Source organism: Lissotriton helveticus, chromosome 7 (genome assembly GCF_964261635.1).
Source record: "Lissotriton helveticus chromosome 7, aLisHel1.1, whole genome shotgun sequence".
NCBI classification, from domain to species: domain Eukaryota; kingdom Metazoa; phylum Chordata; class Amphibia; order Caudata; family Salamandridae; genus Lissotriton; species Lissotriton helveticus.
The window spans coordinates 511789546-511805883 of NC_136068.1; the positions used below are offsets into that span (position 1 = coordinate 511789546).

General features: G+C 44.8%; 1 protein-coding gene and 1 pseudogene across 1 annotated transcript in view; one reads left to right on the plus strand and one right to left on the minus strand.

Annotated features, from left to right (window-relative positions):
- Nucleotides 1-16338, plus strand: part of LOC144768685 (uncharacterized) — a 9047330-nt gene that overhangs the window by 8554541 nt on the left and 476451 nt on the right. The window lies entirely within an intron of this gene.
- LOC144766849 (uncharacterized) lies at nt 13874-16321 on the minus strand (annotated as a pseudogene).

The following is a 16338-nucleotide window of genomic DNA, read 5'->3' on the forward strand; positions in this document are numbered from 1 at the left end:
TGTGACTTTAAACGATCTCCAAGGGCTTGTTGGAGAGGTTGCCCCCTGAACAAAGTCCCAGGACTATTGGACTCCTCCTGCCTGCCTAAACCCAGTGGATTTTCCCAAAGACCTGCCTGCCACAGGAACAGCGATTTGAGTGCTACCCTACTCCTGCCCGCTCTGTAGTACGTGCCTGGCCGCCCGCACTGTGCAACTCTGCTCCTGACTCGAGCCATAGCTTGCAGCGTTCCCCAGGCTACCCTGAGGTACTGGGTTTTTCAGAACCGGTACTGAACCGGTAACCCAGCGGTGCCAGGGACAACACCCAAAGACCTCGAGTACTTTCCTGATTCAGACACAGAAACTCAGAGTCTTCTAGGTGAAGTCAAAGATCAAATTTATTGGCTGCAACCAAGTAACAGGCGTCCTAGAAGTACAGCACGTGTATATTCTCAGGAGACTGCTCCATCTTACAAAGCCAGTCTTCTCTTTTTATACAAAATATTATGCTTCAGGCAAACATTCTTAGATTTACAGTAGACCATTCACATATTTTCACTACAAAGAAAAAGCAGAGCCATGATGACAAGCCCACATTTCAATTTGTTTAGCCCACAATAAATTACCAGGCAAGGCCCAACATTTTCATCAGATATCGGTGTACCCCCAATAAAAACGGGCACCTCCTCCTCGCAAAGCAAGTTGTAGAGAAAGGAACAGGGACAGGTGTGAGCAAGATTAAGCAGGGTGTGTGTGCGATGAAAAGCTTTATGGCATGTTGTGCCTTGATGCTATCTCGCTCGGCCACTGGGAAAGGAACTGGCCGGGCAGGTTCGGCCTGGGGCAATGGTTTCAGCTTGCCCAGGTCAGAGAGAAGTCAATTAAGGTGTACGTGTCCTTTGGAATCAAATTTAGCTGTATTATAAGCCTATGTGAGGGCAACTCACAAAATGGCTGCCGTACACAAAATGGAAGCCAAGGGTTCAGGACGAAAATGACGATTTCGAGGTGAAATCGTTGCTGGAATATGACGAAAATGCTTGTACATAGTGTACTAGCCATTCTCGGTCTTTTGATACCAAAATCGTCATACTACGACAAAGTTTATTGCACGAGTCCAGAATTTTCAGAACCACACCCCCTCCTTTTGCCCTTACATAGGCAATTTAACCTATCCTCATGCTAATCTGAGTCCAGGTCTATATTCCTAAAGTCATTGAGATGTTGCTGTAACATCATCCTAGTACTTAGCTCGTCTCTTGATACAGGTTTCCTTACACATGATGTAGCACAGAGGCCACATATTGCAGGAGCACACTGCACGCATAGACAGAACAGGAAAAGAATGGCTAAGACCATCCCAATGACCATCAGAATTTTCCATCCCCTGGCGGATATCAGTTCCCAGAACCATCCCATTAACGACCAATCTCCTTTATCCACATGAATAGATTCGGAAATCTTATGCAGTTTGGAGATGGCCTGGTACACTGTTGGAGTGTTATCTGGAATGAAAACACAGCAACTCGATTGGATCAATTTACATACCCCACCTCGGTCTGCAAGTATGACATCTAATGCGACCCTGTTCTGAAGGGTCATAAGACGGTCCGACTGGAGCTCAGCAGTCAAGTTACTAAGGGCACCGGCAGTTTCAACCATGGTGGATTCAACCACCCTTGTCAATTGCCTTATGTTCCTGCTGTTAACCATGGGTCCCCAGAACGGCAGAAAACCCTTTACGAAGTCCCCAAATTCTTGTCCTGCAGTGTCTTCTTTACTCAAGACACCTCTAACTATCCTTGTCTTGTGGTAGTCTGCCGCAGCTGTGTAGGTGGGAGGCAACAGGAACGAAACAAAACATGTGCCCGAAAAGTCAGGGGGCAACCATGTATAGGCTCTATCATGGCAGATGAAATAGGTACCCTTAGCTGCTAAAAACGAAGGGGAAGTCTGAGATGCAAAAACATACGTTTCAGTACAGATACTCTTCCCTAACTGAGCTCTGGGATTTTTGCCAGTACCTTGCAGACACAGGTGACCCTGATGGGGTACAATCCAAATCGGGGAAGATCTCTTAGCTTGCTGTTTCTCACTCAGAGTAGCTCCCTATCCGGTCACGTTCCATCCTATGTATACTAGTGTCTCATCTCTAGGGATAGTCTTGTAGGAAATATCTTCCTTAATCATGTCTACTATACCCTTAACTAGAGCACTATTCTTAGGATTGTCTTCCACAGAACGTAGGGGGTAGACTTCATGTGCATAGATGAACATTGTTCTGTATGCCCACACAGAACCATTATGGCTGAATGGCAGGACCAGATAAGGGATACCTTTATCCTTTGTGTGAGGCATAAGACCACACACCCAACAGTTAGTCGTGTTCATTACTAGTTGGTGTTGGTGCAAAAGCTGAACAAAGAAGTTATTAATAAACTCTAATCTCCTAGCTGATTCGTGTTCAGGAAGGGGCTGAAAAGAATGAGAGGAAACAGTAGAAAGAGGAGGTGTAGGCGATGTAGTGGGTGCAAATGTTACTCGAAAAGAGAATAAAACATACCCTATTAAAAATATCATCACACTGAATAACATAATAATGCACAATATCAAAAAGCTTTTCTTTGTCATCATTCTACATATTCTGCTTTTAAAGTTCGTTTCTTTGGCAGGTCTCTCCATCTCGAAAAACTCCATCCTCTATAATATGCTGCTCGCGATGGTTGGGTGTTCTATGCTAAGGAATGCTTCTGTCAGTCCAGGGCAACTCCCTTAGACCAACCAGAACTGTCGACCTAACGTCTTCAGCTACACCCCAAAGACTTTGGGCAACCGCGACCCTATAGCGGAACCCGGATGGCGGTTCAAAAAACAAAAATAAAAAAGTTTCTCAGATGGGAGAGCTGCACTTTCAAAAATAACAAAAAAGGAAAATTTTATTTATTTGCCATAGGTCTCGGCATCAAATTATAACGTTTTCTCCCAGGTACTGTTTGGTCTTGGAAAAGGAGTTCAGGTTCTGTAGTGTCCAATCGTATTGACGGTGATACAGCTGCTTGCAAGAGCTTGTCACTTTCTTTCTCAGAAATACGTGCATCACTGAAAGGCAGAAAACGAGGCACGGTTTCAGTCTCTGAGTCGGCAACACCCTCCTGGACCCACCGGTCGTACGGCAGAGGCAAAGGCACCCTCTTGCAATGTACACCGTGGATCCAGTGCTTCTTTCCTTCCACTCGAACAGCTGATCTCGTTGAAAGAAGGACGAGGTGTGGGCCGGTCCACCTGGGCTGGTCGTTCTTTGTTCGCTGAAAGTTTTTCACTAGAACCCAGGATCCAGGATCGATCTGATGTCCTGGAGCTTCAGAGACCTGAGGCAGTGTATCATGCACCTGTTGGTGTAAAACATGAAATTTAGCTGTCAATTCGTACAAATAGTCAAGCAAAACAGGGTATTCGATTTCACTGAACTTTGTAGGCCTTGGCACTCCCCATATGTTCGCCGGGCGGCCAAAAACAATCTCATAAGGACTAAGTCGCACTCGCGAATGTGCAGTCATTCTGGTTGATAGGAGTGCTAAAGGGAGAGCGTCAGGCCATTTAAGACCAGAGCTTGCTTGAATTTTGGCCAATTTAAGTTTTAACGTGCCATTGTAGCATTCTACTAGTCCAGCTGATTGGGGGTGATTTGCAGCGTGGAATTTCTGTTGGATGCCTAGCCCTTCACATACTCTCTTCATCACTCGACCCACAAATTCACTCCCATTGTCACTCCAGACCATTCTCGGCATTCCGAACCTAGGGAAGAACTCTTTCACAAGGGCTTTAGCTGTGGATAGGGCAGTGTTGTCCTTTAGGGGGTTGGCTTCCACCCATCTTGAAAAGGCACAAACAACAACAAGTACGTATTTTAAATTGTTGCACCTCTCCATGTGGATGAAATCTAGCTGCAAAACCTCGAACGGATACGTAGGAGGTGCAAAATGACCAGCTGGAGTTGGGGTTCCCCTACCAGGATTGTATTTCAGACACACCATGCAATTCTTGACCACATTCTCTGCACACTTGGGAATTCCAGCATTTTGCCATACTGGAGCCAACAACTTACAAATCCCTTTCACACTGATTTGAGCCATTCCATGGGCCATTGTAATCACTGCAAGCACGTACGCATCGGGTAACATCCATCTCTGATGCTCTGACAATTCAATCCAGCAACCATTGGCATCCATTTTACCCGTACTTTCTCTCCACACACTCAACTCTTTCTCTGTAGCTTCAGCTTGAATAGACTTCACACTCTCGATCGTGTCTTCACACATTCCAACGTCACCGATCCATCTTGCAGGGTCTGCAACATACATTCGGCACATTACATTCCTTGCTGTTTCTTTTGCGACTTCATCAGCAAATGCATTTCCACGACCAACATCATCAGTCACCTTCTTGTGTGCACTGCATTTCACAATCGCAACATGCAACGGCAAAGTAAGTGACTCGAGAAGCTCATTCACCAACTGACCATGCTGAATCTTAGCTCCATGCGAAGTCAGGAACCCACGTTCTTTCCACAATCGTCCAAAACTGTGAGCCACTCCAAATACATATTGGCTGTCGGTATAGATAGTCACTTTCATTCCTTTTGACAACACACATGCTCTTGTAAGTGCAATCAACTCTGCTGCTTGAGCTGAATTATGTGGGATACGTGCAGCTTCAACAATCGTATGCAAAGTCGTGACAGCATATGCTGCAGTCATATCACCATTCGGAAGCTTGAAGCATGAACCATCCACCCATAAGGTACCATCACACTTTGCAAAGGGAGTATCCTGGAGGTCTATTCTCCCTTTCGTTTCTTCTTCTGTTCTAAGAAAACAATCATGCTGTTCTGAATCATCTAATTCCGTTACAATTGGCAACAACGTAGCTGGGTTAAGTGTGGTGCATCTTTTTATGTGCACATGACTCGCTAACAATGTTAACTCGTAACCTGACAATCGAGCCCTAGTTAAGTGCTGTGTCTTGGTTCTGTTTAACAATGTGTCCACTGCATGTGGAACCATCACAATTAACGTGTTATTCATCACTAAACCAGCAGACTGTCGAATAGAAACAGCTGCTGCCGCTGTTGCTCTTAAACAACTTGGCAATGCTTTAGCTACCGGGTCCAAAGTTGACGAAAAATACGTGCATGGACGCTGCTTGTCTCCAAAAGACTGAGTCAACACTGATAATGCACAACCTTCTTTCTCATGGACATACAATGTAAAGGGCTTGCTGTAGTCGGGGGTACCCAACACAGGAGCCGAACATAATGCTGTGCGCAATTCGGAAAATCTTTTCTGACACTCTTCAGACCATGGAACGGGATTCGGTGTATCTTTACAAGTTAATGCCACCAAAGGTTTGGCCAGCAAGGAAAAATTTGGTATCCATTGCCTGCAATATGATGTAATGCCCAAGAAAGCACGCACTTCTCTCTGTGTTCTTGGCACACTCAATTTCGCTATTGCCTGAATTCTTTCTGGGGTCAGTTTCCTTCCCTCCTTCGATAAGAGATGACCTAAGTAGGTCACTTCTTGTCGACAATATTGCAATTTTGAGAGAGACACTTTGTGATGCAACTCACACAAATGACGCAATAAAGACAACGTGGCTTCTTTACAGATTTCTTCAGTATCTGCAGCAACAAGCAAATCATCAACATACTGAATGAGGGTAGCGCCATCAGGTAAAACAATCGTATCAAGCTGTGTTTTTAAAGCTTGACTATATATCGATGGACTTTCACAATAGCCCTGGGGAGCGCGTTTAAAGCGGAAGCTTCGACCTCCTAAACTGAAGCCAAAAATATCCCTACTCTCCTCAGCAATCGGGATGCTGAAGAAAGCATTCTTCAGGTCAATCACCGAAAACCAGGTGGCAGAAGCTGGAATCATAGTCAATAGGGCAGTAATTTCAGGAACAACTGGAAATTGTGGCACAACTATTTTATTCACCTCTCTAAGATCAATAACAAATCTGTAAACAGGAGACTGGGAAGGGTCAGTTCGCTTCAAAACAGGCAGAACAGGACTATTGCAAACGTTGCCTCTTGTCTCTTCAATCACATCTTTTTCAATCAGATCATAAATGATCGCTAGCAAAGCTTTCTCACCTTCACTAGAAATTTTGTATTGGGGAATGCGTGGCATTTTAACATTGGCTTTCAATGTTACAACATATGGCGGTATTTCCAAAAGACCTACATCATTAGGACCAGTAGCCCAAAGAATATCAGGCAGAAACGACAATTCTGTCGGAAGTTTCTCCCTTGACAAATACATTGGAGAAACCACTTTCTTACCTAGTGTGAGTTGTACTCCTGAAGGAGAACAATACAAAGTCGCATACAATCTTTTCAACAGATCTAATCCTAACAAGTTTTCACCACAAGCTATTGTCAGAATAAGGGGTGCTTCGAATTCACAAGGACCAACAGAAAGAGACAAAGGGCTAGAAACTGGGTTTCTAACCGGGGCGCCAGAAAAACCTACTGATACATTCGTTTCGCCAGACAAAGGTGCGCCAGGGAGTTTGGAGTGCATAATGGAACTCTTTGTAGCACCAGTATCCAACAGAAAAGGTTCTGACACACCTGATGTAATCACCTCAACGTAAGGTCCACTCTGATCTACTGGAACTGAAACAACTCCCTCTCTTTGTCTATGGCTGTCCTAGCAATCATTACCTTCCATATGCTCATCTTCTGCATAGTAATCATCAGCATAGTACTGAGCCGTCCTGCCAGACGCGTTATTCTGCTGGTCAAAACTATTCATTGAATTATGAGGCGGAAGGGAACGTGCGTTCTGGGGGAAATTTCCACGTCTTCTACCTCTGGGAGCTTGCTGAACACCTAGACCTCTTGCACCAGAAACACCATTTGCGCGCTGTAACAAAACAGGGCAACTATACTTAAAATGACTCTCTTCCTTACAATATGAACAATGATTGGGACCTACAGGGACACGTGGTTTAGTATACTCGACTCTTTGCGAGTTCCTCTGAAACTGTTGAGGCTGCTGATAGGTATTCTGATAGTTACTCTGACCACCACTATTTTGACCACCACCTGGCGGGTACGCTTGCTGTAACAGAACCTCCGTTTTTAACTCTTTAGTTTTCTTCTCTGCTCTATCTTTCTCATCTTTGTCCCTATTTTCGTAGTACTGTGCGGAAGCCAATATCTGTGCTGAGGAGGAAACTGCCCAAGAACTTTCTGAATCCTTCAACTTCTTACACAACTCGGGTAACAAATTATGCACAAATATATCGACGAACAACCGTTGAGTGCTACCCTACTCCTGCCCGCTCTGTAGTACGTGCCTGGCCGCCCGCACTGTGCAACTCTGCTCCTGACTCGAGCCGTAGCTTGCACCGTTCCCCAGGCTACCCTGAAGTACTGGGTTTTTCAGAACCGGTACTGAACCGGTAACCCAGCGGTGCCAGGGACAACACCCAAAGACTTCGAGTACTTTCCTGATTCAGACACAGAAACTCAGAGTCTTCTAGGTGAAGTCAAAGATCAAATTTATTGGCTGCAACCAAGTAACAGGCGTCCTAGAAGTACAGCACGTGTATATTCTCAGGAGACTGCTCCATCTTACAAAGCCAGTCTTCTCTTTTTATACAAAATATTATGCTTCAGGCAAACATTCTTAGATTTACAGTAGACCATTCACATATTTTCACTACAAAGAAAAAGCAGAGTCATGATGACAAGCCCACATTTCAATTTGTTTAGCCCACAATAAATTACCAGGCAAGGCCCAACATTTTCATCAGATATCGGTGTACCCCCAATAAAAACGGGCACCTCCTCCTCGCAAAGCAAGTTGTAGAGTAAGAAACAGGGACAGGTGTGAGCAAGATTAGGCAGGGTGTGTGTGCGATGAAAAGCTTTATGGCATGTTGTGCCTTGATGCTATCTCGCTCGGCCACTGGGAAAGGAACTGGCCGGGCAGGTTCGGCCTGGGGCAATGGTTTCAGTTTGCCCAGGTCAGAGAGAAGTCAATTAAGGTGTACGTGTCCTTTGGAATCAAATTTAGCTGTATTATAAGCCTATGTGAGGGCAACTCACAAAATGGCTGCCGTACACAAAATGGAAGCCAAGGGTTCAGGACGAAAATGACGATTTCGAGGTGAAATCGTTGCTGGAATATGACGAAAATGCTTGTACATAGTGTACTAGCCATTCTCGGACTTTTGATACCAAAATCGTCATACTACGACAAAGTTTATTGCACGAGTCCAGAATTTTCAGAACCACACCCCCTCCTTTTGCCCTTACATAGGCAATTTAACCTATCCTCATGCTAATCTGAGTCCAGGTCTATATTCCTAAAGTCATTGAGATGTTGCTGTAACATCATCCTAGTACTTAGCTCGTCTCTTGATACAGGTTTCCTTACACATGATGTAGCACAGAGGCCACATATTGCAGGAGCACACTGCACGCATAGACAGAACAGGAAAAGAATGGCTAAGACCATCCCAATGACCATCAGAATTTTCCATCCCCAGGCGGATATCAGTTCCCAGAACCATCCCATTAACGACCAATCTCCTTTATCCACATGAATAGATTCGGAAATCTTATGCAGTTTGGAGATGGCCTGGTACACTGTTGGAGTGTTATCTGGAATGAAAACACAGCAACTCGATTGGATCAATTTACATACCCCACCTCGGTCTGCAAGTATGACATCTAATGCGACCCTGTTCTGAAGGGTCATAAGACGGTCCGACTGGAGCTCAGCAGTCAAGTTACTAAGGGCACCGGCAGTTTCAACCATGGTGGATTCAACCACCCTTGTCAATTGCCTTATGTTCCTGCTGTTAACCATGGGTCCCCAGAACGGCAGAAAACCCTTTACGAAGTCCCCAAATTCTTGTCCTGCAGTGTCTTCTTTACTCAAGACACCTCTAACTATCCTTGTCTTGTGGTAGTCTGCCGCAGCTGTGTAGGTGGGAGGCAACAGGAACGAAACAAAACATGTGCCCGAAAAGTCAGGGGGCAACCATGTATAGGCTCTATCATGGCAGATGAAATAGGTACCCTTAGCTGCTAAAAACGAAGGGGAAGTCTGAGATGCAAAAACATACGTTTCAGTACAGATACTCTTCCCTAACTGAGCTCTGGGATTCTTGCCAGTACCTTGCAGACACAGGTGACCCTGATGGGGTACAATCCAAATCGGGGAAGATCTCTTAGCTTGCTGTTTCTCACTCAGAGTAGCTCCATATCCGGTCATGTTCCATCCTATGTATACTAGTGTCTCATCTCTAGGGATAGTCTTGTAGGAAATATCTTCCTTAATCATGTCTTCTATACCCTTAACTAGAGCACTATTCTTAGGATTGTCTTCCACAGAACTTAGGGGGTAGACTTCATGTGCATAGATGAACATTGTTCTGTATGCCCACACAGAACCATTATGGCTGAATGGCAGGACCAGATAAGGGATACCTTTATCCTTTGTGTGAGGCATAAGACCACACACCCAACAGTTAGTCGTGTTCATTACTAGTTGGTGTTGGTGCAAAAGCTGAACAAAGAAGTTATTAATAAACTCTAATCTCCTAGCTGATTCGTGTTCAGGAAGGGGCTGAAAAGAATGAGAGGAAACAGTAGAAAGAGGAGGTGTAGGCGATGTAGTGGGTGCAAATGTTACTCGAAAAGAGAATAAAACATACCCTATTAAAAATATCATCACACTGAATAACATGAAAATGCACAATATCAAAAAGCGTTTCTTTGTCATCATTCTACATATTCTGCTTTTAAAGTTTGTTTCTTTGGCAGGTCTCTCCATCTCCAAAAACTCCATCCTCTATAATATGCTGCTCGCGATGGTTGGGTGTTCTATGCTAAGGAATGCTTCTGTCAGTCCAGGGCAACTCCCTTAGACCAACCAGAACTGTCGACCTAACGTCTTCAGCTGCACCCCAAAGACTTTGGGCAACCGCGACCCTATAGCGGAACCCGGATGGTGGTTCAAAAAACAAAAATAAAAAAGTTTCTCAGATGGGAGAGCTGCACTTTCAAAAATAACAAAAAGGAAAATTTTATTTATTTGGCCATAGGTCTCGGCATCAAATTATAACGTTTTCTCCCAGGTACTGTTTGGTCTTGGAAAAGGAGTTCAGGTTCTGTAGTGTCCAATCGAATTGACGGTGATACAGCTGCTTGCAAGAGCTTGTCACTTTCTTTCTCAGAAATACGTGCATCACTGAAAGGCAGAAAACGAGGCACGGTTTCAGTCTCTGAGTCGGCGACACCCTCCTGGACCCACCGGTCGTACGGCAGAGGCAAAGGCACCCTCTTGCAATGTACACCGTGGATCCAGTGCTTCTTTCCTTCCACTCGAACAGCTGATCTCGTTGAAAGAAGGACGAGGTGTGGGCCGGTCCACCTGGGCTGGTCGTTCTTTGTTCGCTGAAAGTTTTTCACTAGAACCCAGGATCCAGGATCGATCTGATGTCCTGGAGCTTCAGAGACCTGAGGCAGTGTATCATGCACCTGTTGGTGTAAAACACGCAATTTAGCTGTCAATTCGTACAAATAGTCAAGCAAAACAGGGTATTCGATTTCACTGAACTTTGTAGGCCTTGGCACTCCCCATATGTTCGCCGGGCGGCCAAACACAATCTCATAAGGACTAAGTCGCACTCGCGAATGCGCAGTCATTCTGGTTGATAGGAGTGCTAAAGGGAGAGCGTCAGGCCATTTAAGACCAGAGCTCGCTTGAATTTTGGCCAATTTAAGTTTTAACGTGCCATTGTAGCATTCTACTAGTCCAGCTGATTGGGGGTGATTTGCAGCGTGGAATTTCTGTTGGATGCCTAGCCCTTCACATACTCTCTTCATCACTCGACCCACAAATTCACTCCCATTGTCACTCCAGACCATTCTCGGCATTCCGAACCTAGGGAAGAACTCTTTCACAAGGGCTTTAGCTGTGGATAGGGCAGTGTTGTCCTTTAGGGGGTTGGCTTCCACCCATCTTGAAAAGGCACAAACAACAACAAGTACGTATTTTAAATTGTTGCACCTCTCCATGTGGATGAAATCTAGCTGCAAAACCTCGAACGGATACGTAGGAGGTCCAAAATGACCAGCTGGAGTTGGGGTTCCCCAACCAGGATTGTATTTCAGACACACCATGCAATTCTTGACCACATTCTCTGCACACTTGGGAATTCCAGCATTTTGCCATACTGGAGCCAACAACTTACAAATCCCTTTCACACTGATTTGAGCCATTCCATGGGCCATTGTAATCACTGCAAGCATGTACGCATCGGGTAACATCCATCTCTGATGCTCTGACAATTCAATCCAGCAACCATTGGCATCCATTTTACCCGTACTTTCTCTCCACACACTCAACTCTTTCTCTGTAGCTTCAGCTTGAATAGACTTCACACTCTCGATCGTGTCTTCACACATTCCAACGTCACCGATCCATCTTGCAGGGTCTGCAACATACATTCGGCACATTACATTCCTTGCTGTTTCTTTTGCGACTTCATCAGCAAAGGCATTTCCACGACCAACATCATCAGTCACCTTCTTGTGTGCACTGCATTTCACAATCGCAACTTGCAACGGCAAAGTAAGTGACTCGAGAAGCTCATTCACCAACTGACCATGCTGAATCTTAGCTCCATGCGAAGTCAGGAACCCACGTTCTTTCCACAATCGTCCAAAACTGTGAGCCACTCCAAATGCATATTGGCTGTCGGTATAGATAGTCACTTTCATTCCTTTTGACAACACACATGCTCTTGTAAGTGCAATCAACTCTGCTGCTTGAGCTGAATTATGTGGGATACGTGCAGCTTCAACAATCGTATGCAAAGTCGTGACAGCATATGCTGCAGTCATATCACCATTCGGAAGCTTGAAGCATGAACCATCCACCCATAAGGTACCATCACACTTTGCAAGGGGAGTATCCTGGAGGTCTATTCTCCCTTTCGTTTCTTCTTCTGTTCTAAGAAAACAATCATGCTGTTCTGAATCATCTAATTCCGTTACAATTGGCAACAACGTAGCTGGGTTAAGTGTGGTGCATCTTTTTATGTGCACATGACTCGCTAACAATGTTAACTCGTAACCTGACAATCGAGCACTAGTTAAGTGCTGTGTCTTGGTTCTGTTTAACAATGTGTCCACTGCATGTGGAACCATCACAATTAACGTGTTATTCATCACTAAACCAGCAGACTGTCGAATAGAAACAGCTGCTGCCGCTGTTGCTCTTAAACAACTTGGCAATGCTTTAGCTACCGGGTCCAAAGTTGACGAAAAATACGTGCATGGACGCTGCTTGTCTCCAAAAGACTGAGTCAACACTGATAATGCACAACCTTCTTTCTCATGGACATACAATGTAAAGGGCTTGCTGTAGTCGGGGGTACCCAACACAGGAGCCGAACATAATGCTGTGCGCAATTCGGAAAAACTTTTCTGACACTCTTCAGACCATGGAACGGGATTCGGTGTATCTTTACAAGTTAATGCCACCAAAGGTTTGGCCAGCAAGGAAAAATTTGGTATCCATTGCCTGCAATATGATGTAATGCCCAAGAAAGCACGCACTTCTCTCTGTGTTCTTGGCACACTCAATTTCGCTATTGCCTGAATTCTTTCTGGGGTCAGTTTCCTTCCCTCCTTCGATAAGAGATGACCTAAGTAGGTCACTTCTTGTCGACAATATTGCAATTTTGAGAGAGACACTTTGTGATGCAACTCACACAAATGACGCAATAAAGACAACGTGGCTTCTTTACAGATTTCTTCAGTATCTGCAGCAACAAGCAAATCATCAACATACTGAATGAGGGTAGCGCCATCAGGTAAAACAATAGTATCAAGCTGTGTTTTTAAAGCTTGACTATATATCGATGGACTTTCACAATAGCCCTGGGGAGCGCGTTTAAAGCGGAAGCTTCGACCTCCTAAACTGAAGCCAAAAATATCCCTACTCTCCTCAGCAATCGGGATGCTGAAGAAAGCATTCTTCAGGTCAATCACCGAAAACCAGGTGGCAGAAGCTGGAATCATAGTCAATAGGGCAGTAATGTCAGGAACAACTGGAAATTGTGGCACAACTATTTTATTCACCTCTCTAAGATCAATCACAAATCTGTAAACAGGAGACTGGGAAGGGTCAGTTCGCTTCAAAACAGGCAGAACAGGACTATTGCAAACGTTGCCTCTTGTCTCTTCAATCACATATTTTTCAATCAGATCATAAATGATCGCTAGCAAAGCTTTCTCACCTTCACTAGAAATTTTGTATTGGGGAATGCGTGGCATTTTAACATTGGCTTTCAATGTTGCAACATATGGCGGTATTTCCAAAAGACCTACATCATTAGGACAAGTAGCCCAAAGAATATCAGGAAGAAACGACAATTCTGTCGGAAGTTTATCCCTTGACAAATACATTGGAGAAACCACTTTCTTACCTAGTGTGAGTTGTACTCCTGAAGGAGAACAATACAAAGTCGCATACAATCTTTTCAACAGATCTAATCCTAACAAGTTTTCACCACAAGCTATTGTCAGAATAAGGGGTGCTTCGAATTCACAAGGACCAACAGAAAGAGACAAAGGGCTAGAAACTGGGTTTCTAACCGGGGTGCCAGAAAAACCTACTGATACATTCGTTTCGCCAGACAAAGGTGCGCCAGGGAGTTTGGAGTGCATAATGGAACTCTTTGTAGCACCAGTATCCAACAGAAAAGGTTCTGACACACCTGATGTAATCACCTCAACGTAAGGTCCACTCTGATATACTGGAACTGAAACAACTCCCTCTCTTTGTCTATGGCTGTCCTAGCAATCATTACCTTCCATATGCTCATCTTCTGCATAGTAATCATCAGCATAGTACTGAGCCGTCCTACCAGACGCGTTATTCTGCTGGTCAAAACTATTCATTGAATTTTGAGGCGGAAGGGAACGTGCGTTCTGGGGGAAATTTCCACGTCCTCTACCTCTGGGAGCTTGCTGAACACCTAGACCTCTTGCACCAGAAACACCATTTGCGCGCTGTAACAAAACAGGGCAACTATACTTAAAATGACCCTCTTCCTTACAATATGAACACTGATTGGGACCTACAGGGACACGTGGTTGAGTATACTCGACTCTTTGCGAGTTCCTCTGAAACTGTTGAGGCTGCTGATAGGTATTCTGATAGTTACTCTGACCACCACTATTTTGACCACCACCTGGCGGGTACGCTTGCTGTAACAGAACCTCCGTTTTTAACTCTTTAGTTTTCTTCTCTGCTCTATCTTTCTCATCTTTGTCCCTATTTTCGTAGTACTGTGCAGAAGCCAATATCTGTGCTGAGGAGGAAACTGCCCAAGAACTTTCTGAATCCTTCAACTTCTTACACAACTCGGGTAACAAATTATGCACAAATATATCGACGAACAACCGTTGACCACCTTCTGTACTCATATCTTGACCACTGTGGTCGACAAACGTTTCTTCAAACCTGGTGAAGAAATCTGACACCGTTTCATCTTTCTTCTGCTTACACGCAGATAATTTATCCCAATTTACACGCATTGCAGGCATCAAAGTTTTCATGTAATTAATGATCCTACCAGGGAGATCTGCTACTAAAGGCTCGGGTTTTGCACCACCAACTTGTCGGGCATCTGCAGCAGTAATATTAGCCCATGAGTCACCTAACTCCTGATCATGATCTGCATGACGAATCTTTCCCCATAAAGGCTGTGGAACAACATTCCCAAATAACATGTCTATATCCGCCAAATTCATGATGCATTAACCTGCAGTCTGGGACAATTCCTTGTAATATCCCGCAGGATTTTTACGGGGATCAAGCAATGTCTGTTTAAGGGCCAAAACTTCAGCTCGCTTCCATGGAACATGTACCCACACATGCTGAAAGTGTGGTGGAATGATTGGATTAGCATTCGCGTCCCCATCTCTCCAAACTGGGGGATCTTCCCTCATGGGATACTGTCCCACCTTCTTTTTAACAGAGGAATCAGACTCAAACAATGACCGAGAAACACTTTCAGTCCTCAATGACAACAATGTCGCAACTGCTTTCTTAACATCTGAACCCACAATTGCGCCTTTTCCAAATTCGAACCGTACATGACACAACTTAGGCGGATTGGGCTCCAAATCATTTTCCTCTCTATCCTCACAAAGGAAAGTACACATTTTCTCAAAAACGTATCTCTGTTTTGGTTCTTGCCACTGATGGAAGACATCCATAACAGATTTTAGGTCATATTTAGTCGGTTCGGTCATCCATCTATGTGCCAAATAATTCAACGTTTCCTTCTCCCTAGAGTCAGGCAGTTGACTACGCAACTGTGCACGCTTTGAGGTGGGGGTCGTGCTTGTTGGCCCAAAGAAGGGATATAGAAGACTAGTGACCGTGCTAGTCACTCTTTGTCGAACAGAGGGAGAATTCGGTGAAAAGACAAGCGGAAAAGCAGGGGGAGGCAAAGCAGATGCAGAGGCAGTGTCAGAAGGAATACCAGGAGTGGGAGTCGATATAGAAGTCAAAGTTGTAGGAAGTAAAGGCAGAGCAGATGTCAAAGGCGGTGGCCCTTGAGGAGGCTGCACCGGAAGAGTAGGAGCCAACTGAAGAACAGCTGGTGGGTGCTGTGGAGGAGCAGGAGGCAATGCAACCACGGGTTGCGCAACTAAAGGTTGTGGAGGTGGCGTAGCATTCTGCGCATAGGGGGGTGGCGAACTCAACAAATGCGACATTAGGGGGTCTTGTTCAAGGTCTTTTGCTGCATCTTGCTGAAGAGGCGGCAAAACCGGTTAACATTTATCGATCACCATTTTACGTTGCCTGTGCAACTGCTCACTCATCTGTTCCTCTTCGTTATCTTTATACTGCATAGCAGCTTGCATTATCGAAATACCCCTTTCTCTCTTATTTTTCTTCGCTAATTTAATTTCTTTCTGTTTGGCCTCCTTACGCCATAGGCGGAAAGAGTCAAACATCGCCGGCCGGGCTTTCTTCTTGAAAAGTTTGACTTCGAGCTTATCTAAGATTTCCGTGTCAAAGCTACCATAATGGGGCCATTTTAAAACACCATCTTTTCTGGTGTATTTGATCCACACTTCATTATATGTGATGGGGCCTACTCCATGTTTCACATACAGTTCATAAGTTGGAGTTCCAATCGGAGGAACCGGACACGAGTCCTCCAATCGGGAATCCCTATTATTACAACCAAGACAAAACAAATTTCCAAGTGTGCTAAGACCAGGCATCTTCGCTCTCTAGTCTA